Below are 27,624 nucleotides of genomic sequence, written 5' to 3'. Positions count from 1 at the left end.
GTTTTTGCTGGTGACTTCTACCTCTTTGAATTTTGTTCTGTATTTTAAGATACTTCTTCCAATTGATGTTCCAGGCCACTGATTTGAGCTCAACATTAATCATCCTCTTCACTCATTCATTTGTTTAGTTTAAAAAAATCATGTGTTTTTTTTTTGTTGTTGTTGTTGTTATTGTTCAGTTATTTTGTTGTTGTTTGGGGGTTTGTTTGTTTGTTCAGTGTTATAAGTGAGCCTCTTAAATTCAGTTTTATTTTTTCCCAGTTCAAACTGCTGCCCCTCCCACCAGCAGTCCTGTCTTCCGAGGAGCTCTGCTGTGAAGGGCATCATTATTTCCTCCCTCCAGCTGTTTGATAACCTGAGGCTATTTTTTTCCCATATCAGTGCTTCTCAAACTTTAATGTACATATGGATCACTTGGGGATCTTTGGTTGTTTGGTTTTATCTACTTATTCTTTTCATATTGCTAGGGAATCTTTTTAAAAAATAGACTCAAACTCAGACAACCTGGAGTGTGGCCCGAGTGTCACATTTCTAACAAGGTGATGTCGGTGCTGCTGGTCCGTGGACCACGCTTTGAGCAGCATGGCTACTCAGACTTTCGCCCGCATCAGAATCACCTGGAGAACTTGTTAAAACAGATTGCTCGCCCTGCTCCCGGAGTTCCTGATTCAGTGGGCCTGGAAATTGCATCTCTGACTAGTTTCTGGGTGATGCTGATGCTTGCTGGTCCGTGGGCCACACTTTGAGAACCGCTACTGTAGATGGAACGCATGTCCAGCTGCTGGGTTCCTTATGTGCAGACTCTAGCTAGCGGTAGGTCTGTAGTTGGCTCTGCCAGGAAGGTAGGTGGTGTACAAATCCAGCAAGTTGCAGACTCCTGCCAGAGCACCAAAAGGAAGCTTATCTCCATCCTGGTGGTTTCCTTAGCTGCAAATGCCAGTGACCTTCCAACCTCAGGGATGGAGCAGACTTCACCCGTCTATTCAGTTCTCCTGATGGACCAAGGAGTCCAGCAGGTACCCCAGGAGCACCTACATGTGCCAGTGCCATTTCTCTCCCTTCACAGGCCGTCAGATCTCCTTTGGGCCAGCTGAGACTAGTCCAAAGTCTCTTTGTACCTAGGACTCCAGGCTCTTATTTAGACTAAAGGGCAGAAGTCATGTATCAGCTACCAGGTTTCTCCACCCAACCCAGCTCAGCTCAAGGCTCAGCCTGCCTGTCAGCTGTAGGAACCACTCATCTCAGGAGGAGAGGCAGTTGGATGGGTGTGGTGGAGGAAAGACAAGGAATACACTATCTTCCAAACTCCTCAAGTGTTTAAGAGGAGCAAACTGGAACTGGAGGCATCAGAAAGGTCCTATGGAAAATGGACATAATGAGTCTTGAGGAATAGGGAGATTTGGGACAGGAGAAGAGAAGGGTATTCCAGGCTAATAGGTACATCTTACCTTCAGACATAAGACAGGAAAGCCTGGATGGAGTTTAGGACTGATACAAAACTGGCTGTATAAAATAAGATCCTGATCAAGGAAATCTACGAGCATTAGACTGATAAATTTTGAGTGTGATCCAGTATATCGTAGAGAACAGGGTAACAGTGAAATAACAGTGTGCCTTTGTGGTCAGAAAGACCTGGGTGTAGATCTCAGCTCTACATTTGCCAGCTTTGTGAACTTGGGCAAATTGTTTACACTCTCCGACCCTGGTCCTGTAAAATGGAGATAACAATGCCTTCCTCCAGAGCAGTTGCTAGGAGATCATGGCTGGGAAGGGTAAGGACGGGCAATCGTGAACTTCTCCTTTTCCTGGTGGTTTTGAAGAAGGGAGGAATTGTCTCCTGAGATCCCAAACAACACAGATACGTCCTTTGGGGAAAGGGATTGAGGAGGTGGCAAAAGAAAATCAGTTTGAAACAAAGCTGGGAAGTACCAACTTGTATTTCTGTGTTTTTAGGGAGACAGGTTGAAAGAGGCAGTAGGGAAGACAGGACAGTAAAGAGAGGAAAAGGAACCAAGGAAATGAGGTAAGAGAACACTAAAAATTTCCTTTGCATTTCTGACTCAGGGTGATCCATGTAAACAGAGCAAGTGGCTGAAAATGACCCATCAGGCATTAAGTTGGATGGTTTAATCTATGGCAGGTCACAGATGGAAGAAATTAGCCATCAGAAGGATTAGAAATAGATTTTCCCCAAAGCTAATATGTAACTTACAGTACCCTTTGGCAAGTTTAGAATTATTTATTATTTCTTTAGCTTAACAAACACATTAATTTTTCCCCCTTGAACGTGGTGGGAGGAAAAACAGATTGTCTGTATTTATCATGGAATTTGAGCCATCCTGCCAAAGAAGATTCATAATCAGTAATTTTAGGGTGAAAATAATTAATCTCTGAGATACTAGAAGAAAAATGTAATGCCCAAATAAGATACACAGTTTTCATCAATTGTTTAAATATTGATCATAAGAGCCCCACAAATACTTCTCAGGTTTTTCATATTATTTTGAGACGCTGAAGAAACCGTTTGTAACAGCTGCATTAGAAAGTATTCTTCTTGAAATGAATTAAATATATATGAGGAAGTATCTAGCAAGATGTCCAGCAAGTAAGACAAGCTCAATAAATGTTAGGGGAATGCAATTAAATCCTTTAATCCATATTTAATCCAAAATACTATCAGATAATCCTTTGCTTTAGAGCAGGTTTGAGTACAAAAATGTGGCTGGGGTAAGCCTCAGAGGGAACAATTGCTAATTCAAAGTGCCCAGAGACAACCTGAGGGTTATTTGAAATTCAGTCCTTCATCCATTATGTAGTATAATGAGTTACAAGGAGAGCATTTTTGTTGCTCCTTTAAAAAGCCCTTGATTACCTGAAGGCATGGTTGATTAGAAGGCTGGCAGAATTAAGGTGGTGTTTCTGGTCATAGGATAGTGCAATGATCAGTCCAAAAAAAGAGGGAATTCCACACACTCCCCCTCACTGAAGTCTTGGCGGCTGTAAAATGTATTAACTAGAGGTCATATATTTTTTTAGACACCTTCCCATTGATTGAGTTCTTACTATACCCCAGGTACTTTGCAGACGTTTCTCATTCAATCCTTGTAACAACACTGAGATAGATTCTGTTACCATTTTCATTTTACATATGAGAAAACAGTCAGGAATAAAATCAGTGCAGTGTTGGTTATAAAGCAGAATTTGGGATCAAGCTGACCTCAGTTTAAACCTTGGTCCATGACCTTGACATATCCTACCCAAAGTGGGCCTCAATTTACTAATTCTGTCTATTGTAAAATTAATTCTTCAAATACTAGAATTAAAAGTTGAGATTGTAATTACCTAACAGATCTTTTTAAATAACTGTTAACAGCAAGTTGTGGATACCAAATGCTCAACCAACATGCAAAGCTTGGAAATAGTTGGCCCAAACTTGTTTTATTCACCAGGTTGTTTGGCATCCTGAGGACCTAGTTTGAATCTACTCTGTACCATGGCATTCAGCTAGAATCAAATTTCAGGAGCTAGGAATCCCTAATTGATTCGGTGACTTTCTCTTTGTTTCCTAAAAATTCCCCTCTTCCCCACCCCCGCCTTCCTCCTCCATAATGTAGGTGTTTGGTATTTTACCTGCCCCCACCTAAAGACAAATGAAGGGAAAAACTCAGGAAATGAATATACATACTATATATATACACAGGATTTTCCTTCATATTTACCATTTCCAACATACTTGTTTCCTTCTTGAAGGTCCAGGTTTATATCTAGTAGCCCTTTTTAGGGTAGGTCTTTTGGCAATAAATTCTCTCAGTTTCACTTTTTCTAAAAATGTTTTTGTTTCACCTTTATTTCTTTTTTTTAAATTTTATTTTATTGACTTACAGTCAGTTTACAATGTTGTGTCAATTTCCAGTGTAGAGCACAATTTTTCAGTTACACATGGACATACATTCACCTTTATTTCTTAAATGCTTTAATTAAGAAACAATTTGACTTCAGTAAAATGCACAAATCTTAATGTACAGCTTGATGGAGTTTTACACGTGTATACACGCATGTAAATACCATCCCAATAAAGATATAAACATTTCTGCCACCCAAAAAGTCCCCTGGCGCCCCTTTGTAAGTTAGTTTCCTTCCTTGTCCCCCAGACATTGGCAATCACTCATCTGTTCTCAGTCGCTATATTTTGCCTTTTCCAAAATATCATGTAAACAGATTCATGTAATATGTATCCTTTGGATTCTGGCTTCTCTCACTTAGCACAATGCACTTGAGATTCATCCAAGTCATTGCCTATGTCTGCATTTCGTTCCTTTTCATTGCTGAGTAGTGTTCCTGGGGGGGGATGTACTACAGCTTGTTTATCCACTTACCCCTAAGGAGGCATGGGTTGTTTCCAGTTTCTGGCAATTTTGGATAGAGCTACTATAAAAATAGGGTGCAAGTTTTTGTGTGAATGTGATTTTCATGCATCCAGGATAAATACCTTGTAAGAGGATTATTGAGTCATAAGGTAAGTAAGTATATGTTTAATGTCATAAGAAACTGCCAAATTGTTGTTCAAGCTGCTAGACCATTGTACATTTCCACAGCAGTGTATGAGTTTAAGTTCCTTTGCTTCCTCCCCAGCAGTGGGTATTGGTTTGATTTTTCTTTTAGCCATTCTAATAGCTGGTATCTCACTGTGGTTTTAATTTGTATTTCCCTAATCACTAACAATGTTGATTACTTGCCCTCTGTATATCTTCTCTGGTGAAAGGTCTTCAAATCCTTTGTGCTTTTTCTTTTTTTAAACTGGGTTGTTTCTTTCCTTTATCGCTGAGCTTTGGAAAGTTCTTAACGTGCTCTGGCTACAAGTCCTTGATTAGATACGTGCTCTGCAAATATTTTCTTTCAGTCTGTAGCAAGTCTTATTTTCTTAAGTGTCTTTCAAAGAAGAAAAGCTTATAATTGTAATAAAGTACAATTTATCATTTTTCGTTTTATGGTTTGTGCTCTTGTATCATACCTAAGGAATCTCAGGAACACACGGTCACAAAGATTTTTTTCCTATGTTTTATTCTAGAATGTTTACAGTTTTACGTTGAACACTTAGGTCTATGATACATTTTCGGTTCATTTTTATATATGGTTCAAGAAACAGTCAGGTTTCTTTTTTCTTTTTTTTTTTTTTTTTTGGCATAGGAATATCCAATGGTACTGTTCCAGCACCATTTTTCAACTCTCTGATTCTATTTGCTCCATCGACTGTCTATTAACTGTTTGTTTCATCTTTATTACATCTTTCAAAAATTGTATTTATACTTGCCTTGGCCAAGAACTGAGTTTTGAACTTTAGTAATAAAATTCTCAAATGACTTAGGAAGGCAGCAAGGGAGGGAGGGGAGGAAATACAAAGCAAAACAAACAGAAAGTCAATTGAACATCTTTGGGCTGCTGGCTCTGGCATGCCTCTTGGCCGGGACAGCAGCAGCCTTACGCACGATCCAGGCTTAAGGAAAGGTCTGAGCTGGGGCCCCGTCTGGGGAAGACGTAGTTTGGTGCCTTCCTCAAGACCAGAGCCCAGGACAGCACCAGTCAGGCTGCATGAGGCTCTCCTAGGGCAGAGGGTGTCGGGGGGAAAAGAAAGCTCTGAATAGGGGCTAGATGCTATGAAAGAAGTCTCCCTTCTGTCAGTTATATTCAAGTTTGAGTCACTGCTTTTGGGGTAAAATACTAAGAGCCCCACATCTGAATAAGTAATCTCTTGTTCTTGCTGAGACTCGGATTAGTAAATGTGAACAAAGCCAAGGTAGATCTGGCAGCCTAGTAAAAACTGGGCAGAAAGGTTTTCTCCTCCTCCTCCTCCCCCTCCTTCTATCTGGAAGGCCATGTAAAGGAACAATTAGTCAACCACCCAAATAATTCTTTCAGCTTCAGCTACCAAAACTTGTGTGGTCAGACTTGGTGGCTGGCTACCAGCTGCAGAGCTGTGGCACGTCTGAGCTATTCCTGAGGCTGTAAAGTGGTTAGTGGCCAACGTTTACCATTACAGGTGGGGGTCCCTTTGTTCTCCGTTGCTTTCTTGCTCTCTTTGTATTGCAGAAGGGGAAGCCCACGTGAGACGACTCTGTCTTGTGCACTGCCTTTCACATCGCTGTTGTCTCAAAGCTGAAATCACAGGCAGTGCTGGTACGATCAGATACTCGTGTGTTTCTAATGTATTGGTTACGTGCATCAGTATTCTTAGTTCTCACGTTCTCCTGTGCTCCTGTGCTCAGTGCATGGTCAACAGTGTCCTCAGTCCATCGCTTGGTCCTGTTGCTCTATACAGACCTCGCTTCAGGTTGAACTGGTACCACACTAACCAATTGGAAATTTGAAAACAGACTGGTTTAGTGAAGATGACCTACAGTCGGCCCTCCCGTATCCTTGGATGCAGAACCCATGGTTACAGAGGACCGGACTGTCCTACACCATTTTGTACAAGGAGTTTAAGCATCTATGAATTTGGTATTTTTAACCAATCGCCTGGAACCAATCCCCCTCTGATACCCACGGACAGCTCTATATAAGAAACTGAAACAATGGCGACAGCAATTCAGTACTAGATCATTTTCAATGCTGTCTCAGGACTTTACTCATATCATACAGTACTTAGCCTAGCCGCGTCCATTCCTGTCCCCCCAGGTGTCATGAGCCTCTTGGGGTCTAGTTCTGTCCAGTTTATCCGTACGTCATCAATACATCTCATTTATCCTCCCATGTAGAAAAGTGGCTCATTCAGAACATGTGTTCAATAAGTATTGGTGACTTTGATAGGAAATTGTTTAATTCACTGAAGACACAGAAGGTGTTCTGTTGTATCTGCAGCTAGTTCAGAGCCCGAAGGGTTGACCCTGTCGGTTTCGGTGACGTCATCAGCAGGCTGGAGTTCCGTCTGATCGCGGCAATGTGGAACGTTGGGCCGCTGAAACCACAGAGAAATGAACGGGCCTACAGGCAAAGACCCATGCAAAAGTTATTTTTAACTGGGTTTTCATAAATGTAAGATGGACAGCTGGCTTGATAATGGCCTTTCAGTGAAAAAAGATCTAGCAGTTTTCGGTGGCCATGAACTCGATACCAGCGTGACGTGGCAGGTTACAATGCTAATGCAACGTAAAAGCTGAGGGTGCAGGTTAAGGAAGGAGCACGCTCACTGTACTCTCAGCAGAGAGCCAAGCCACGTGTAGAAGGAAACGTACAGTTTCCAGTACTACATTCGAAGGGGAGAGTCAGCAATCAGAACATGTCCCGCAAAATGGAAACAGAAGAGGGTTAACTGGTTTAGGTACTTGGCTCTGAACAATTTGGGACTCACAGAATTTAATGAGAGGGGCCTTGTCATTTGCAGTGTAGCTAGGAAAATGTTTTCTTTGTGGGTTCAGATCGAGCTGTCTCTGAGAACTGATTTTTGCCCTTGGGAGACATGTGGGCGTCCTCTGGTAGAGCTCTGTAAGAAGCAGTGAGCAGGGGGAGGGTATAGCTCAGTGGTAGAGTGTGGTGTTTAGCATGCATGAGGTCCTGGGTTCAATCCCCAGTCCCTCCAATCGTAAATAAACCTAATTACTTCCCGGAACTAACCCCCCCCCCAAAAAAAAGGAGCAGTAGTCATGGGGGTTGAAGAAGCAAAGCCCACGGAGTGTCTGACTCTCTGGTACTTACTTACCTGGAATCTTTAAAATACAGCCTTTAGCCAGGATTTTCTCCTGTACAGATACTGTGGATGCTCCTTCTGCCTCAGCTTAGGGCACCAAACTGGCTGGTCTCCCTCCAGATGGATTCTGCTGAGACTGGCTATTGACATGGGGAATTCTCAGAAAATGTAGATGCAGCAGCAGGAGCAGCCACAATCAAGCTGCCTTGGTACACACCTCTGCTTTGGTTCTCCCGTTGCCCTCTCGTCTCCTGCAACCCCTCTCACCCCTGTCTTGTGTGCGATGTCCTGCTGTAGCGTCTTCCTGCCCTGCTCACCCTGGTGCCCTGATTCCTGGCTGCCTCAGACTTGTGCTTCCTTTGTGTTCCCAGTTGGCTGCCCTCTGGAGTACCGCACCCACTGGTCTTGACGTACATCCAACCCTCTTGCTCTTGGCTCCTCATCTCTTCCAGCGTTTACTTTTTCAGACCTTTAGCCAATTGGAATGAACGTGACAATTTTATGAGGGGATAAAAAAATAACTGACATGTACTTTTGCACACTGGGATTTAATTTTTTGTTTCTTAAGTGTCTTCCTTTGTCTTGCCTCACAGCATAAAGGTTAAATGTATAACCTGTGGAATCAGATATATGTGGGTCCAAATCCTGGGCCTGCCATTAGCGGTGGGCAAGTTACTTACTATCACTGAGCTCTAGTTTCTTTATCTGTAAAATGGGAATTAAAACTATCTACTGCATAGATTAAATGAGATGATGTAAGTGTGAGTCTCACAAGGTATCTGGTACATAGTAAGCCTCCAAAATGAGGCTTCTTATTGCTGCTTATAACTCATAAATATACCATAGTTTTATATATCTAGACACAGTAACACTTAGAATTATTTTTAAATACCTCTTTTACATTCCTTCTCAAATTTCACCCATTCTCTACTGTTGGTGGTTAGTAGAGGAGATTGAATCACAAATTGTGGAAAAATTAAATTGCTAGTTGAATAGAATATTTACAGTTAACATATATATGGTAGTAGCTTTAGCTTAGGAATCTGATCTTAGACATTAAATTTGTTCTTTCTTTCTTCTTTTTTTTTTTTTTTTACATTATCCTAGAAGCAAAGTGGGCCAAATGCCCATAATATCTGGGCAATAAAACCAAGTTCAATGAAAAACTATTTATCCATTCTTGGGCTCTCATATAATTTGAGTTACTAAATCAATATTAACTTGCACAGTATCTGCATATCCATGAATTAAATTAGTTCAAGGCTTTTTTTCCAAAGGAGCCAAACCTCATAATTAATCTTATTTGGTCATTATCTAGAATATTATACTGGTTTTTAAATGTTGGGTCATAAATGTTTCTAATGTATAGAAATTCCATTTGGGAATTTGGAAACCTGTCTGTTCCTTTTAATATTGATGAGTTCTGGCCAGTGGCTCTTTAAATAATATTATTGCCCAGTACTTTTCCTTCTTAAAAAGTGTCTGGATTTCGGATCAGCTAAAATCAGGAAAACATGAGGAAGAGAAGTCATGGCTGTCCCCAGCGAGGACAGCAAGAAGATGGAACTGCAGCTGTGTGAAGAAGTGAAGGAGAGAAAACAAGTTAAAAGACCATCCCTTTGCCACAGAGGCTCCGAGGAGCCTGAGCGGATTGAGCAGCTGTCGACAAAAAATTAATTAGTTGACCTAAGAAAGAAATTGAAATTTTTATTCGAGCCAAATTATAACCTGGGAAGAGCATCTCAGAAAGCCCGAGAACTGTTCCAGGCACAGTTGTAAAGTTCTTTGAGACAGAGGGCTGTACATTGGATGACGTATTATTGACAGTTTACACAGTCCAGATCGGACGGTCATCGTGGCCCCTTTCAAGGTCAAGAAGGAATGTTATCTTCCAAGGAGCTGTCTTGTTGACGCTCTTCATGGCTGAGCAGGTATTTGTGCTGATGGGGGAGGTTTGGTCTGTGCACAATGCGGATACACAGTCTGCGATAGAAGGGACAGAGCAGGTGAAAGGGCAGAGAAAGTGCTTATGTTTAAATTTGTCTTGCCTTGCCGTAAAACATGCATTTTGTGTCACACGGCGTTCTTCATTGCTCTGGAGGACTGGAAAGGGCTGCTGCCACTTACAAGGCGCCCCGCAAACACAAATTCTAGTCTGGGCTTGGGTGAAGAACTCCCTGTCCCTAAGAAACAGCTCCACAAAGGCCCTTTGTATTCAACAAAGGGATGACTCACCGCCAGGCACTGGAAGGGCTGGTGGGCGGCACTCAGCTGAATGGTGCCCTGAAGGAAACGTGTGGAGAGAGACCAAGGTGATTAGGTTTTGTTTCACCACTTCAGAAAGGAGAGAAAAAGGATTCCTTCTGTAAGAAAGCGGTTAACCAACTGCTGATGGGCACGTTCACCCCATCCCCCCGCTGTGCCCCGACCGCACTCACACGGAACCTCTCTGTACCAGTGATGCCGGCGGGGCTTCTGCTTGCGGCTGAGTTTGGTCCGAGAGAGAGTGCGGGAGGAGAGGGGCGGGATGAAGACTATGGCCTCTGTGTCCAGCTGATGCGTCGGCCCAGCCAGGCGGTTGGTGGGAGGGGGGTGGTGCTTGGTAAAAGGGGGTGGCAACTAGGAACTTAAGGAATGTTTCCCAAATAATTCTGGCCAAGGAACGAGAGCCAGATATGGACACAATTATTGTCGTGGGAGAATTCGTAAGACTGTAAGTGAGGGAAGGGGCCAGAACCTGGAACACTAGAAAGGACTCCAGATGTAAACAGATCTGCTTAAAGGCCCAGTGACCCGGAGTCGCAAGGAATTAGAGAAAGGGCCTTTCTCCTCAACTCTGCGCAAAACCCAGCACCACACCCACCCCTTTGGCATGAACACTGGCATCCTTACCTCAGACCATGGCACTTGGCAGTGGTTGGCAAATCAAATGGCAGGCGGGCAAAGACAAGGAGAACATGATGGACACCACGTATCTGAGAGACGTGTCTGCAGGCACATGTGAAGCACGTCTCTGGGGAGTCCCCAGAATAAATAGGGCCAACTTGAGGGAGAGGATGCTCAGGTACTATCCGAGAAGATGGAGGGCTGCTACAGGAAATCCCATGGGCTGGTGATGCCAGATAAGATCAGGTTGACTTTCAGATCATGGAATGCCAACAGTTGGATATCTCAAATAGCTCTGCCACCATCTCAGAAAATAAAGGAGAAACAGAAAAGGAGGACAGCACCATAAGTGTATTCATGAAGTTAATGTAAGAAGGACCTTCTTCATGTTGGATGACATAAAAATGCTTTACCATCGTTTCCAGAAGCCCAGAGGCAACTGCCTGTCATTTTTCATGCTGAAAAGTAAAGAAGGATTAATGATACAAAGTTGTATCCAGATGATACAAATTACAAATGGAAGTGTTGCCGTAATTTGCTTTACGAAGAGCCCAGTCACCTCCCACGAGGTTGCAATCACACTTTAGATCCTAGCACCTGATTCCCATCTTCCCTTCTCTGCTTCTCATCTGCATCTCTGAAAGGCTCAGACAGGACCTTTGGTGCCAAGATTAGCTAGATTCAGTTAAGTACAAGAAAAATAACGTGGAGTGCAAATTGAGGTGGCCTCTTCTCAAAGATGAAAGAAGGGACCGACAAAGCTCATCAGAACATCTGGGGATGCTTCACTGAAGGACTGGTTTTCATAAAGTTTTATTACCAAATGCAAGGTCTGCACCTTTCTTCTTAAACTTGAAGCCTCAATTAATTGGAATTGGTGGACCATTCTGATGAAATAATATTTCCAGTTAATCAGTCATTTCTTTTAAAAAGTCAGCACTTTGTCTGTTTCTTTCTAAATACTTACAAGTCAGCTGTTTTGCTTGAAGAGGTACAGTTCCATTCTAACATTATTGATATTATGGTTAATTATTACAGACCTTACAGTGCCTCTGCTTCATAATTCTGAACTATCACTTCTCATTTTTCCAGGACCAAACATTCTGTTTCCATTCTTTCATCAATCCATTTGATAAATATCAACTGAATGCCTACTATGTGCCAAGTACTCTTCTAATGGATGAAGGCAGAACAGAGAACAAAACAGACAAAAATCTCATCTTCTATGGAAATTAAATTTTAGTACAATGTTATATGCACAAGGAATAAGAGGTTGGGCTGATTTAATTTATACATGAACATACCCTAGCAGTTGATTTTTGGTTAATCACTGAGGTCAGCTAGCTTGACGTTATTTCATGTTTTCTCATAAAGTTTCTATTTCTAATCTATTTAAATCATGGTTTCAGGGAGCTAGGTTCTGGCTAGTGAAAATATTTTCCACTGTTTTTCTCTTGTTTGAGTACAATGAGATAGGAAAACCATTTATAGGAGAAAGAATGCTGGATATCTAAGTTCTTTTAAATCTACAACTTTTTTTTTTTAACCTCCTCGGTCTAATTTATCCCCTCTACTGGGAAAAAAAGAAAGAAAAAAAAGTAAAACAACTCAACTTTTTGTCAGTGCTAAAGAGAAAACAGACCATCATTACCAACCATTACAGCCCTTCAGGGATCTTAGTCCTGCCACGAGAAACATCCTGTAATTTCCCCCCTTCAAAACCAGAACGGAATCCAAGAAGCTCCGTGCAGAAGTAGGTGCTAATAATAGTCCACTCCCACTGGCAACGGAAAGGCTACAGTCTTCACGGACCTTTCCAAAAAACAATCTGATGTAATTTTGAAGTCGCAAATGGTTCTGCTTCTCTAAGCAGGTGTTTTTTCAGAGGACTGAGCTCAGTTAGAAATCCTAAAACTGAAGACAGCCGGTGAAACTTGAAGATAGTTCAGAAAAGAGCAGCTGAAATGGCTGAAATCTCGGGAGATCCTCCGGTTGGAGGCACTGTTAGAGGAATCGCATTGATTTCTTTGACCTAGTTGAGTAAGAAAGAGAGAGGATTTGAAAAATTCAAGGGTGCCTGGCAGTGAGTCACTATAAGTAATAGATCCATAGTGCTGGGAGAGCTGAAGTTATAGTGATACTATGTTGAGTGCTTTATGCATATTTTTAAGGAAGTAGATATTATTGCTGTTATTCCCATTGCACGGTTGAGGAAAACTGAGGTTGAAGTAACTTGCACAAGGCCACACAGCTGGTGAGGAAAGAGCTGGAACTTGAACCCAAGCAAACGCAGATCCCCAGCTCTTAATCAGTTCACCACACTGACTACAGAGCAGAAACATCCAGCTATCTGAAAGGATGCGACAAAGTGAGGACATGTAAACGAACAAACATTTTGATACTCATCAGTCCAGAGACTGGAAATGGAAATGGAATGTATTATTGGGATAATAGGGTTCGAGTCTGCCTGAAAGCTAAAACCCAAGTTAAAATGGCTTTCGGGTCTCTTTCTTCCTGGTAATGATTTAAAAAATGGTTTTTACTTATTATACTATTTGGAAATCAGATGACATAAAGAAAATTAACATTTTGATTAAATAATACATCTGTTGGTGGGAATTTAAGTTGGTGCTGCCATTATGGAAAATATTATAGAGAGTCCTCAAAAAATTAAAACTAGAACTACCATATAGTCCAGCATTTTCACTTCTGCATGTTTACCCAAAGAAAACAAAACACTAATTCAAAAAGAATATGCACCCTTATGTTCATTGCAACCCTGTTTACAATAGCCAAGATCTAGAAGCAACCTACGTGTCCATGGATAAAGAAGATGTAATACACATACATACACACACACGCAGAATGAAATATTACTCAGCCATAAGAAGAATTGAAATGTTGCCATTTGCCACAACATGAATGAATTTAGAGGGTATTATGCTAAATGAAATACCTCAGACAGAGAAAGACAAACACCATATGATCTCACTTGTATGTGAAATCTAAAAAACAAAACGAAACAAAACAAAAACAGACACACACACAAAAACAGAACAAATGGTGGTTGCCAGAGTAGGCAGGGTGGGAGGCTAGGCTAAATAGGTGAAGGGAATTAAGAGGTACAAACTTCTGGTTATAAAATAAATAAATCATGGGATATATGATTTATTTAGCATAGGGAATATTGTCAGCGGTGCTGCAGTAGCTTTTTATGGGGACAAGTGGTTACTAGACTTATTGTGGTGATCGTCTCATAATGTATTTCAATGTCGAATCCCTATGTCGTACACCTGCAAGTAACACATTGTACATTAACTACATTTCAATAAGGAAGATGGAAGGAAGGAGGGGAGGAAAACTTAGGCAAAGGATCAGGTAGATGGTTCCAGGTAAGAAGTTAGAAAAGCAAGGGTATCTGAGAGGTAGTGTTCACAGGGAGAGACCATGGGAGCTCATGGAAAACCAAGAGAGGGATAGAAATTTTAGAGAAAATCAAGTGTCAGGACACTGGAAATCCCAGGGAGAGAAGGCAGGGGAAATGATCTGGTACTGATGAAAATCCCCCACCCCTGCTCCGATGGAGTTATTAACCCAGTTTCAAAAAGAGACAATAAAGGAGAAGAAGAGAAACCACGATGTTGTGTTAACTGTAGGCAGCATTGTGTAATGAGACGTGTCTTTCGTCTTCACTCAGTGACTGGTAAACAGTCCAACCCAGCACTAAACAGTAAACATTTCCATGTTTTAAAATCTATTTTTTCACAGCGAAGACAGACACTGAACACTCAGGAATTCAGGAGCAGAGTCTACTGGGGAGTAGCTGTCTGAGCATTCCATCTCCCAGGCAACTCTCAACTCTGCACGTTCTGGAATTTCTCTTAAATACTAAATTGGCTTCATTGAAGGCATATCTGGGAACTATAAACTCATTGTATGAGGCCGAGTCTTGTAAAGACTGGCTTTATGGGTTACACTTCCATTGGCATCTTTGTATATGTGTCCCCCTGGCCCTGTCTGCCACCTCTCTACCTGGACCTATCCTTTATCCCACCCTCTCCAAGAACAGAATTTTAACTGGTCAGTTGGATCTACCTGCGTCTTCTTGACCATCCCAAGCTCTTTGACCCACAGTGTGAGTTTGCTCTGCCTAGGAGCACCTCCTTGTCCTTTGTGTCCCCTCGGTTCCCCAGACATACATCTGTTACCCCAAAAGGGGAAGGGAAAAGACTCCAGGTCTTGTCTGCCTGAAAGATAAAAATTCTAATGGGAGACAGAAAACTTGTGTAGCAAAAGATTTTAAAGGTTCTAATAGCAAAGGGAAAGCGCAGCTCTAAGAGTGGGAGGCAGGCTGATCCAAGAGCAGATAGCCGTGGTATTCGTTTGCCCCTTCTCTCATACCCTCGCTTAGAGGTGGGCTCGACTGATTGACGGCTCTTGCCCCTGGAGTCCTTAGTCATGCTTGTCCCATTTTGTGCATGTCCTTACCCATGATGCACACAGATAAACCCATGGAGGGGGGTTGCCTAAACCGCAATGCTGATTACATTACAATGAGCATCGGGTCATGTGCAGTTAGGTCCTATTGCTACCATGCAGCTTCGGCTGTCAGAGGCTGGCGGGCTTCTTGCTGGCACTCATTTAGAGGAAGTGAAGCCCCTTTGTGCTGAAGGCGGGTATACCGCCCCTGTTCCAGACCATCCTCCCTCTCCTCCACTTACCTGTCCAGTGTCCGCACTTATCTAACTACCTAACCCATCTGTCATAGCACCACAGCATTTTGTGGCATTTATTAAATTAAATGTGTCTCCCCTTACTAAATAAGGTCTTTAGAAGCAGTAGCCATGCCTTAGTGATCTTTGTGTTCCCAGCATCTAACACAGTTGGGGTTGGGGGAGGTCTTTTAAATGTTAGATGAATAAATACATTTTTAAAGGCTAATTCCAAGGGAAACAGATCATGTTATAAACTCCTTGGCTAGAACTCATAGGAGTCAGTGACGTTCCATGCAAAAACCTTATAGGGATAAGAATCCAGACTGTTCACCACAGGTCTTCCTGGTCTGTGGAACAGTGTGTCACAATATCATAAAGACGTGACGGGGAGCCTCCACTTACCCTGGGACCTCGCTCTGCTGTTCTCTCTCATGTCTTCTGCCTTCTATTTTGATCAGTTTTCTCTTCTCTTCCACTTTATTGCTCACATCATTGGTTTCCTAGCTGAATCTGGAAGTGACCTTAAAAAGCTACCTAGCCAGAAGAGCAGAGTACCATTTGATATCATTTGATACTCATTTGGAATTTCTATGGTTTTTCTCACAGGAAAACAATGAGACTTTATTCATACAGTATTGTGTTATTTAGGAAACACTTTCATATGCGTTAGCCCTCCACACACATTTGGCGATATTTCTCATCTGGTCTTTGCCCCAGAGCAGAGGTTCCCAGCCTTGGTTGCAGGTCAGCCCACCTGGGGGCTTTCATAAGCTGTGGATACCTGGGCTCCCTGCCCCGCGGAAGTGGCAGGATCTCTGAGGGTGGGGCCTGGGTGCAGGCTTGTTTGTTTGTTTAGTACTAGATGATTCTAAGGAGAGCTACTGCCTGCCTTTCTCTCTGCCAATCTCTACCATTTTTAGAGCTGACTTGGAACCTTGCAGGTACTGTACAGAACACCTAGCACAGCTCTGGCCGAGGAGATGGCTCGTTTCTCTCCACACACCTTCATTAGCCCCTGCCCAGTGGGACACCAGTTGCCTTTGTCTCCTCTGTGGGAATATATACAATCTACCCCATGTCACCATGGAATAACTATACGTTATTCTAGAATTATTATTTTCTCATTGCATCTAGATCCTGTTTACTGAAACAAAACAGTAACCATCTCAAAGGTGGAGACTCTTCTTTGCCTCTTTCCACCCACTGTGCCAGCAAAGAGCTTCTAAACCACAATAGACAGTAAATGGATGTTGATTACAAATGGAACCTATTCTTTTTACTTTCGTTTTCCTTTGATATGTAAATCAAATGGACTGCAGAGAACAAGGTGCTTAGAGGGCTGAGATAAGATAAATACGTAGCCTGGGGGAAAAAATACAAAACAAAGCACAAAACCAAAGATGTCCAGTAAGACAAAGTGAATTTCTGGGTACTGCAGACTGATTTACCTGTCAAAGTAGGTAATCCTTTTACACATGAGCTCATTCAAAGATTAAGTGAATTCATTTCCTTTGGGAAAAGTCACTGAAGTCCCTGTGTTACACAGAAGGCTCCAATCCCCTCTTTAAAAATCTCCAGTAGAAAAAGTAGGATGGATGAGTCCAGGGTTCTGCTTTCATTTTGAGCATAAAATTATAGCCTGGATCCCTAGTCAGGGCTCTGCTACTAACTAGCTGTGACCTTGCTATGTCGTTGAGTCCCTCAGAGCCCATGACCCCCAGAGTTCCCCACAGTAATAAATGTTAATAAAATAACTAACATCGCTGGAGTGCTTGCTGTGTTCCGGGCACCGTGCTGAGCATTCTTCATGGATTATTTCACTTAACCCTCACCATCACTCCCCAAGTTGGTGGCTGTCATTATCCCCAACTGAGGAAACGGAAGCTCATGGAAATTAACATGGCCGCGGTCTGACTGTGGGCTCCTCGAACACTTGACGCACACTGACACTTCAGCGCTTTCCACTTGTCTCGCTGTAGTGCGTTGGTTATTTTTGCATGCCTCTCCCAGCACACTGGACTTTGAATTCAGAGTTTGGCAATTACTAGACACTCAATATAAGTGTCACATTAGTATATAAACTCTCATTTAGTTCTCACAACAACTTTATAAGTAGAATTATTCTTGTTTTTATAGGTAAAGGCTGAGAGAGGTTAAGTACTTGGCTCAGGTTCACACAGAAAGTAAAAAGTGGAGTCTTTTTTTTTTTAATTGAAGTATAGTAGATTTACAATGTTGTGCTAGCTTCTGGTGTACAGCGTAGTGATTCAGTTATACATATATATGTATTCTTTTTCATATTCTTTTCATTATAGGTTATTGCAAGATACTGAATATAGTTCCCTGTGCTATAGAGTAGGACTTTGTTGTTTATCTATTTCATATATAGTAGCTTGCATCTGCTAATCTCAAATTCCCAATTTATCCCTCCCTTCTCCTTTCCCCTTTAGTAACCATAAGTTTGTTTTCTATGTCTGTGAGTCTGTTTCTATTTTGTAAATAAGTTCATTTCTGTCATTTTTTAAGATTCCACATGTAAGTGAGCTATGATATTTGTCTTTCTCTGGTTGGCTTACTTCACTACGTATGATAATCTCCAGGTCCAACCATGTTGCTGCAAATGGCATTATTTTATTCTTTTTTATGGCTGAGTAGTATTCCACTGTGTATATATACCGTAACTTCTTTATCCAGTCATCTGTCAATGGAAACTTAGGTTGCTTCCATGTTTTAGCTATTGTAAATAGTACTGCTATGAACATTTGGATACATGTATCTTTGAGACTTAGCGTTTTCTCCATATATATGCCCAGGAGTGGACTTGCTGGATCATATGGTAAGTCTATTTTTAGCTTTTTAAGGAATCTCCAGGCTGTTTTCCATAATGGCCGCATCAAACTACATTCCCACCAGCAGTATAGAAGGGTTCCCTTTTCTCCACACCTTCTCCAGCATTTATTGTTTATAGACTTTTTAATGATAGCCATTCTGACTGGTGTGAGGTGATACCTAATTGTAGTTTTAATCTGCATTTCTCTGATAATCTGTGATATTGAGCATCTTTTCATGTGCTTATTGACCATTTGTATGTCCTCATTGGAGAAATGTCCGTTTACGTCTTCTGCCTATTTTTGATTGGATTATTTGTTTAAAATGGAGTCAGGTTTTGACTCCAGGCATCAGACTGTCCCTACTCTGTGTTAACATCATTGTCCACTCAGTTGTCCAAGCCACTCCTGAAACCAGTGTTAAATTAACTCAGCAAGGGGGCCATTAAGACCTCCTGGTGGTACTAAGGCCTCGGCAGCTTACCAGGCAAACCAAAGTCGAAGCCTCACAGTTACAAACTCCAAACCTATGGATCACCAGTCACAACCAGCCAGCTAGGCTCTGAGCTATAGCCGACCCGTCATTTCCTGCTTTGCTTCCATCTTTTCTCTGTAAAAGTCTCCCCGGGAGCTCCCGTTGCTGGATGGCTTCTAACCATGTCTGGTCTGACACTGCTCCATTCCAACTGATTTTTGCTCAAAGAAACTAAAAAAAAAGTTTAATATGCCTTAGCTTATCTTCTAACACCAAGGAAACATTCTACACAATATTTCCCTGCTCATGATTCTCCCCTCCCTACTCCACTCCAGTCATTGTTCCGTCCATGACCTTGTCTCTGATGTCCCTTCCATCACCACCACCTTCACTCGCCTGTATTACTACAATGATTAGTGTAGAAGATTTAAAATTCTGGCTGACCTCCAAAAGAAAAAGATTAAAAATTATGGGTGACTTTTACAAATTAAAAGCATTTCTTATGATCTCTCTCAAAGTGTGTCCCTCAAAGACATACTTCCACACGCTCAGCCCTAGGTAGCTTAAATCATGGTTCACTGGGAAGTTAGAATTGTATTTTCACCTTGCAACATAAATTTCGGTATGAGGATTCACACATTTCTCTAGTCCCATAAATCATATGAGGCAACCAGATAGTCTCCAAGATTCTAACCTTGTTTGCTGATTGCATTCACCAGTTTGTTTCAAAGTCTGCCATTTGCGCCCCAGTTGTGATAACTGCATGTGTTTTCTTGAGTTGTTGTTTTTTGTTTTGTTTTGTTTTTCCTTCTAAATGGAGGTATTGGGGATTGAACCCAGGACCTCGTGCATGCTAAGCATGTGCTCTACCACTGAGTGATACCCTCCCCTGAGTTGTTGTTCTTAACCCATTTCATTGCTCAGGTCCTCCGGGGCGGGGGTGAGGGGGAGGGGGCCTTGCTCCTGTCCTCACTAAGCTGCATTCCTGGTTTCCTGCCAGCCTGCATTGACATTGAATGTCACATGCTCTTGATGTGCCACTACTATGCTCTGCCGCCTGTAGGGACACATGATCATGTTGTGCGAAGAGCCCCCCGCAGTAGTGGTTGCTTGCCCTTTGCTGCCAGCATCATTCAGAAAACGTCCTCTCACGCCCCTGAAACAGACCCGTCTCGGGGGTGGGGCTCTCTACAAGCAGTGGGACCAGTGTAGACCCATCAGTGTCCCTTTGATGTCCACTCATGGCAAACACAAAAGACACTTCTTCAGAGCAAAGGAAGTCGGTCATTTCTGGCAGTCTACTCAGACTGTTTTGACAATGAAGCTTCTCTGAATATGAAGGTCTCCTGCTCTTCTGGGAACCGTGGTACAAAGAACTCTAGTTAATATTGTCAGATGACCTGCCAAGAAGAAAGGTCACACTAGTAGGAGTTCCATGTGCTATTTAAAGAACAGACATTCCTTAGATGGAAAAGCAGCAATATATGGCCAGGGTTTTAATGAGGCAGGGAAAGGTACAGTGTGGCAAAATTTGATAGAAATGAAATTGTTCTCCTCAAAAATAACACTGTCTGTTTGATAATTCCATTCAAAGTGGTTTCTAGTCGGGGGGTGGTTCAGTGGTAGGGCACTTGCTTAGCGTGCATGAGGTCCTGGGTTCAATCCCCAGTACCTCCATTAAAATAAATAAATAAAACCTAATTACCTATCCCCATTAAAAAATAATTTATAAAAAATAAAAATAAAACAATAAAACACTAAGAAGATATAATAGGAGAAAGTCTAGGTGATCTTGGGTTTGGCAATGAGTTTTTAGATTCAACACCAAAAGCGCAATCCATGAAAGAAAAATTGTCAAGTGGGGACTTCACAAAATTAAAAACGTCTGCCCTCTGAAAGACACTGTTAAATGAATGAAAAGACAAGCCATAGACTAGGAGAAAATATTTACAAAACACATATCTGATTAAGAATTTATATCCAAAATGTACAAAGAATTCTCACAACTCAACAATAAGAAAATAAACAACCTTATTTAAAAATGGGTAAAAGATCTAAACAGACACCTTAAAGAAGATATAGATGGCAAACAAGTGTATGAAAAGATGCTCAACATCATATGTCATTAAGGAATGACAGACTAAAACAAAAATGAGACACCTATTAGAGTGGCCAAAATCCAAAACGCTGACAACACCAAATAAGGCAGAGGACGTGGAGCTACGGGAACTCTCATTCATTGCTGGTGGGGGTGCAAAATGGGATAGCCACTTTAGAAGACAGTTTGGCAGTTTCTTACAAAGTTAAACTTACTCTAAGCATACAATCCATTAATTTTACTCCTTGGCATTTACTCAAATGAGTTGAAAATTATGGCGACAGGAAAATCTGATTTTTAATGTTTATAACAGCTCTATCATAATTTCCAGAACTCAGAAGCAACCAAGATGTCCTTTAGTAGGTGAATGGATAAACAAACTGTGGCACACTTACAAAATGGAATGGCATTCAGTGATAAAATGAAATGAACTATCCAACCATGAAAAGACATAGATGAAACTTAAATGCATATTGTTAAGTGGAAGAACCCAACTAGAAAAAGCTACATGCTGCATGACTGCAACTATATGGCCTTCTGGAAAAATCAAATTATAGAGACAATAAAAAAGATTAGTGATGGGGTCGGGGGATGAGTAGGTCCAGCACAGAGAAATTTTAGGACAATGAAACTATTCTGTATGATACTATAATGGTGGGCACATGATATGGAGATACATGATAATAATGACACCACAATATGATGGATACAAATAAACATTTGTCCAAACCCACAGAAGGTACAACACTGAGTGAACCCTAATGGTAACTAAGGACTTTAGTTAAAATAATATACCAATGTTGGTTCCTCAGTATTGGTTCCTGTAGCAAATGTACCACACTAATGCAAAATGTAATAATAGGGGGGTCTTTGGGGGTGGAAGGAGTATGAGTAGGAACTCTGAACATAATAGTCTATTAACAGATATTTCATATATCATTATATATAAAGATATAGCATGCTTCACCTATGACATTTCAAAATTATTTTTATATTTCAATATCCACTGTTGGATTGGATGAAATCTATTCTCCACTCAAGATTAGAGTTATCTTTTTAAAAATTACATATGTATTTATACATGTAGTGCTTCCGTGTGTGTGTATCTTTTTTAAAGCCTCTATTTACTTCTCAGTGTCCTCTACAAAAAAAAAAAATCTATATTCACTCCTATCCTTGTAGAACCTAAAGCAGAGCAGATTCCCAGTAAACATTTGCTCAGTCAGTGTTGAATATGTTGGATGTTGAGTGTAGGTGACTAACGATGAATGCACTGGAATGTGCTGTCGCCGAGTTCACACATGCTTCTCCGTCTATGTACAGTGTTGCAGGGACAGGCATTGCCAGATGTCTTGCTGAGGTCAGGGGGCAGTGTGCCTATAGCTTTCCCCGGCTCTGTCTAGACCAGTAACTCGGCTCAGCTAGTTGGAGAGAAGGTGGAAAAAATAATGAGGACAGTTAAACAGTAAAGGGCCCAGGAGATGTGGATTAAAAGGCACAGTTGTTCATTTAAATTCTATTTCCCCAGTGTTCTTCAGCAACAGAGCAATTTGTTTGAAGCTATTTGGTAGGCTTTTTTTTTTTTTTTACTTTTTTAAAAATTGAAATCTAGTTGATTTATAATGTTGTGTTAGTTTCTGGTGTACAGCATAGTGATTCAGTTACACATATATATTCTTTTTCATATTGTTTTCCATTATAGGTTACTACAAGTCATTGAATATAGTTTCCTGTGCTATACAGTAGGACCTGGTTTTTTTTCTTAATCTATTCTGTACATGGCAGTTTGTATTTTTGGAGGGCTCTTTAAAGTCCTAGGGAATATGGTTATTAATACTGCAGTATATAATGTTTTATTTTAGTATCATTATATAAATAAAATATACCAACAATATTTTATTACTATTATTATTCCTTAACAAAGAAAATAGATATTTTTAAGTTCATCTTTGAGTCAACCTGAGCATCTACCTGAAAACAGGCCACTGAGCTCTGCCTAATTGTAAAGACATATTAAATTCCATTCAGGTCAACTATAATATCGGCATACTGGTGTTACAAATCTTCAATGATCTATATTCATTTTAAGCACCACAAATCAAATGAGAACAACACCTAGAAGATTCTTATGAGGCAGTCAGGCTGGGAAAACTTGATTTCAGTGAACTCCGAAGACAAAGAAATGAAAATTTGCTAAGAATATTGTACTTCACAGAAGGGTTAAAATTTGCCATGACAGGGAGTTGCTGTCCCATAGCACTGTCTCACCTTCCATTCTTGGATTGGTAAGACTGAGAAATTGTGCCAAAATTGGCCTATCAAGAAATTATGCTGCGTGGCAGAAGCACATGAGTGTTCAGTCTCCGCCAGACTCGACGTTGTCTGGGAAACCGTTACTGGTTTCTGCTACAGCTAGAAGGGAAAGTGTCTGTTCCTGAGGCAAGAATGCTTTCAGAATTCTCTGTCTCTGGCCCTTCTGTAGCTTCTGCAGTCCTCACAGATTCCCTGCCTTCCACCCTCTGCTCCCATTTGATCTGTTTGTATGTGGTCCCCCATTGCCAGGTGTTTGCTCAAATTTGACTCCCTCACTAACCTAGACAGAAGTAAAAAACCAACAACTGCAAAGCTGTTTGGTTTTACCCACATGCTGCCTTTCTTTCTTTTTTTAAACCAATGTTTAAAAATCAAAATCTACCTCATAAAAAGCTTTAAAGCTTTTCTTTTTCAAAAATTGGATACTGGAGCCGTATTTGCTCCTGAAGAAATCTGCTAGAGCAGAGTGGCTCCCGCCCACTTAGATGATACAGGTGTTCTCCAGTTTGCCACAATCCCCACCCTTCCGCAATATCTCTGACTCTGAGGCTGAGGATTATATTTGCATTTACCACTATAATTTCACTTCTGTTTTTTTTCCTTATGATAGAGAAGTATTCTCTATTCCCATGCATTTATCAGAAGTGGCAAAAGAAGAGATATAAAAGGTTTAAGAATTTCAAAAAAAAATAGTCATCCTTCAGTATCCACAGGAATTGGTTCCAGGACCCCCAGAACATACCAAAGTACATGGATTGTCAATTCCCTTGTATCAAATGATGTAATATTTGCATATAACCTATGCACATCCTCTTGTATACTTTAAGTCATCTCTAGATTATGTATAATATTTAATACAATGTAAATACTATGTAGATAGTTGGCAGCATGCAGCCAATTCAAGTTTTACTTTTTAGAAATTTTTGGAACTTTTTGGAATTTTTTTTTTTGTGGGGGGAGGATATTTTCAATTGCCAGTTGGTTGATTCTGTGGATGTGGGCAGAACCCACAAAAACAGAAGGTTGTACAGTTCTTGGAGGAAACAAAGACGATTCCCACATGTTTACTATGCAAAGTGAGTGTGCAAAGAGCAGACGCTACTCATTTACCGTCTTCCATCTCATGTCTAATCCCTACAGGCCCCAGAGCTTGCAGCTCCTGGTCTGGTTCTCAGACATCTGGGTCTTCCCAGAGTGTGTACCAGGCTCCGGATTAGTCCCAGCTGGAGCTTGTTGCCTAGTTTCCTTAATCTCCCTCTGCCTATGGACCAGAACAGGCAGGTCATACATCTAGAAATCAGGGTTCTGGTGGCTCTAATTGCTTCTCCTCATTTACCTGCCTCATTGTCTGCAAATCAGCTGATTTCTACGGATGAGCCACAACATTTCCTTCTAATTTAGTGGTAAATGCTATATATTCAGTGATTCTTAATGAAAAAGAATCTGGATATCCTAGTTCGGTTACCTCCCTGATCATTTCGTCTTCCTTGGAATTGAGATTATGTCTAGATTGTGATAACTAGCAATTAGTTTATCCAATAGTTTTTTTTTTTTTTAATCTATGTATAAAAGAAGGAAAGGGAGGGAGGGAAGGAAGGAGCTGGCAGGAAGAGGAATGTGAGCAGCGCTCAGGGAATGTTCACCGTAACATGACCAGTAGTTGGCACCAGGCTGAGTGCATTTTGCTCTAAGTCCTCTCTCCTTGGCAGTTCTTTCAGCCTCTTGGAGACAAGGCAAAACTGTATTTCCATTTTCTGCACTCTCTTGAAATGAACCATTTTTAAAAATTCTAGGTTTTTAAAAACCTGGTGTGTTGGAAAGGACGATGAGGAAACAGATCTGAGTGTGGTCGCAGGTGCTGCTGTACGCTCAGCTCCCATCTGTGCCCCTAGATCCCAGCACCCACCCCCAGGTGACCAGAGAGCTTAGCCAGTGTCTGCTCCTCCTGAAAATAGATGGCATCTGAATGGCCAGGAACTTTCACAGACTCACCCGGGAGAACTGGGCCCAACTTTGTTGGCCTTGGGGTAAACATCTCACTGGAAGGGGCTTCGAGTGGGATGTCAGCAGACAATCAGATGGTACAATCAAAAGCTTGTCGGGAGAAGGTGGAGACCGAGGTTACCCTGGTGGTCTCTGGCTGAGGACCTTCGGGGAAAAGTCTTTTCAGGTCCTGTGGTCAAAGCACCAAGAAAAGGGGTGTCAGCCTGAAAGACTGAGGGCTACATTAATTTACACCTTTGTCCCCAGAAGGTAAAATAAACGATTAGGATAATCCCGGTGTGGTTTGAAGAAGCGTGTGGGGTGGGTTGAGAGGAAGTGGGGAGCCGGCAGCCCGGCTCATCTGGGAGCACAGAGAGGAGTGGAGACCCGGTATAATTAGCTCTTTGAAAGAGGAAGTCCTGAGCCACCTTGCGGAGCAGCCCGAGGCCACAGGGCCGTGCCCTCCAGCGGGTTGAGGCTGCTGCCCCCACCCAAGCCTGCTGACGGAAGCGCTGTCTCTCTCCTGATAGGACGAGGATGACCCGGCAGATCGGGCAGGGGGCCAGGAGGAACTCCCGAGTGCCTTCTCATCTTAGCCTCGGTGACAGTGTGGCGTGCCCCCTGACCTCTCCTCCTTTCTCCTCTGGACTAAGCGATGACATGAAGGGACGTGGCAATAAGGAAATTATCCTCGCCTGAACATGTGAGTATGCTTTCCTTGTCATCAGACACGGCCACAAGGTAATAGACGCCTCTGGCCAGTGAGCTGGGTCCCGGCCCCGGCCATCATCTGTACATCGCCTGTTCTTAGGACATCCACTGAGAGAACTTACTCAGACAAAACATATGGGGGGCTCTTTCCATTTGGGGCTTTCCCACTTAAAGAAATAATAAGCTCCTTGTCTAGTTCTCTTTGACCGACTCAGCAGCCAACAGGCAGGGTTTGCAGATTTTTCTTAGCCTACTTCCTCCTAAAACCTAAGTCTGTGGTTAATCACGCTCTGCAAGAGACAGTTTCTCCTTCAGCCTGGGGGCTGACATTCTGTGACTCCACCAAACATCCAGGACTTCTGAGCTTGCTGTCACTCGACACAACCTGAAACCAAAACAGTGACACTTTCAGAGATGGACTCGGTGAAGTCAACTTAGCACCAATCTTTGTTCCTCACAGGTCAAAACAGCCTGCCTGGCTTTGCCACGGTATTTTAATTTCTGTTTCCATTGGGTTTTTCTTTTACATTTTTAAAAAAAAATTCTTATTTTTAATTGAAGTGTAGTTGATTTACAATGTTAGTTTCAGGTGTACAGCAAAGTGATTCAGTTATACATATACATACACATGTATCTTTCTTTTCAGATTCTTTTCCGTTATGTTATTACAAGAAATTGAATATAGTTCCCTGTGCCACACAGCAGGTCCCTGTCATTTATGTATTGTTTATACAGTAATGTGTATCCTTCACCCTTGTTGATGTAGCACCACAATTGGCAGAGAAGTGCTGAGGTGCCCAGTGTTGAGGGTGGGCAGAGAGCAGGGACAGGGGGATGCGGGCTGCATCCAAACCTGGTTCCTTCCCAGCAGACTGGCCGGAGGCAACACCTGAAAGAACCTCTAGGAAGTCCTTTCCCTCATTTCATCTTCCTCGTGGAGACAGAGACACTTACCCTGCAGGGTAGTTTAAAATGTAACAACTAATGGACACCTAATATCTGGGTGTAAAGTAGACTCCCAATGAATGATAGCGGTGATTATTATTGTTGGTTTTGTAAAAAGAGTTAATACACTTAGAGTGCTCAGGATAGTAGGCTCGGTGTTTGTGATGATTTATTCTTGTGATCTCGGGGGAACCCAGATGCCTTGTCACTTTGAGATCTGATGTAAGGCTCCGTATATGGCTAACATGCTTGATGAAGGAAAGGCAGAAGGTTTGGTGTTTTCAGAAAAATGTTGATATGATTTAGCAGGTTAAATTCAGCCTACGAAAGGGAAGTGAAATGATATCTGCGTCTTAGGAAGAGCAATGACTGCAGGTTAGCACCTGGGGTGGAGGAAGAAGAGAACATATGTGGGAAGACAAATCAGGAAGTCCCAGCAGGACCGCAGATGGGAGCTGAGGTCGAGGCTGCAGGGAGGGTGGTTCAGCAGGTAGAATCTACTCTTCTGGTGGAGGAAGGCAAGGGAGGAATCACAGGTGGCCTCGTCGATTTCTGTCGTGGAGCAATTATGGGGACATTGGCTTCACTTAACCTAAAGGAAGAAAAAGCTTGGGGAATAAGATCATTAGTTGAGAATTTATTTCAAATTGGATCCTTGCAAAATCACGGAGTTGATTCAGCCAGCAACAAAGAGTCATTTCTTTCTCCTTAGCAGTTTTTGTCACATATTTTAAAACGCCTCATGATTTAACTCACTTGCATCACCGAGATTAAGCACGTATATGGAACATAAACACAATCAATCTTTTATTCTGATACCAATATGTTAGGTGACTTGAGTCCACAGTCATGTAACACTTAGAAATCATGACTGAGAAAACAGAACAGCGGCATATGATTCAAAGATTTACAATCACAGGTTAATGACACTGGTAAACACCAGATTCAGAGATGTGAAAGTTATTTGTAGTTCTCCATCTTCATTTACT

The 27,624-nt window shown here is 41.8% G+C and overlaps 1 protein-coding gene and 1 long non-coding RNA gene across 5 annotated transcripts in view; one reads left to right on the top strand and one right to left on the bottom strand.

Moving 5' to 3' along the window:
- Positions 1–27,624, top strand: part of PCED1B (PC-esterase domain containing 1B) — a 113,204-nt gene that overhangs the window by 62,524 nt on the left and 23,056 nt on the right. For 2 of the 3 annotated variants that reach the window (XM_010964184.3, XM_074374986.1), the window contains exon 4: positions 25,510–25,682. The gene's annotated coding sequence lies outside the window, so the exon portion shown is untranslated. Of the gene's footprint in view, positions 1–1,953; positions 2,024–25,509; positions 25,683–27,624 lie in introns of all 3 variants that reach the window. The other variant, XM_045523546.2, reaches the window with a different exon arrangement.
- LOC123619507 (uncharacterized) lies at positions 5,152–10,242 on the bottom strand. Of its 2 annotated transcripts, XR_006728144.2 has the most exons (3): positions 10,120–10,242; positions 9,917–9,964; positions 5,152–9,664 (listed from the first exon to the last, which is right to left on the bottom strand). It is a non-coding gene; the product is annotated as an uncharacterized LOC123619507 (long non-coding RNA). The 2 variants fall into 2 exon arrangements; XR_012510621.1 differs by having other exon boundaries at positions 5,152–9,964.

This window comes from Camelus bactrianus, chromosome 12 (genome assembly GCF_048773025.1).
Source record: "Camelus bactrianus isolate YW-2024 breed Bactrian camel chromosome 12, ASM4877302v1, whole genome shotgun sequence".
NCBI lineage: Eukaryota > Metazoa > Chordata > Mammalia > Artiodactyla > Camelidae > Camelus > Camelus bactrianus.
The sequence above is the reverse complement of the archived record's forward strand: the minus strand, read 5'-3'. Positions and strand labels throughout refer to the sequence as shown.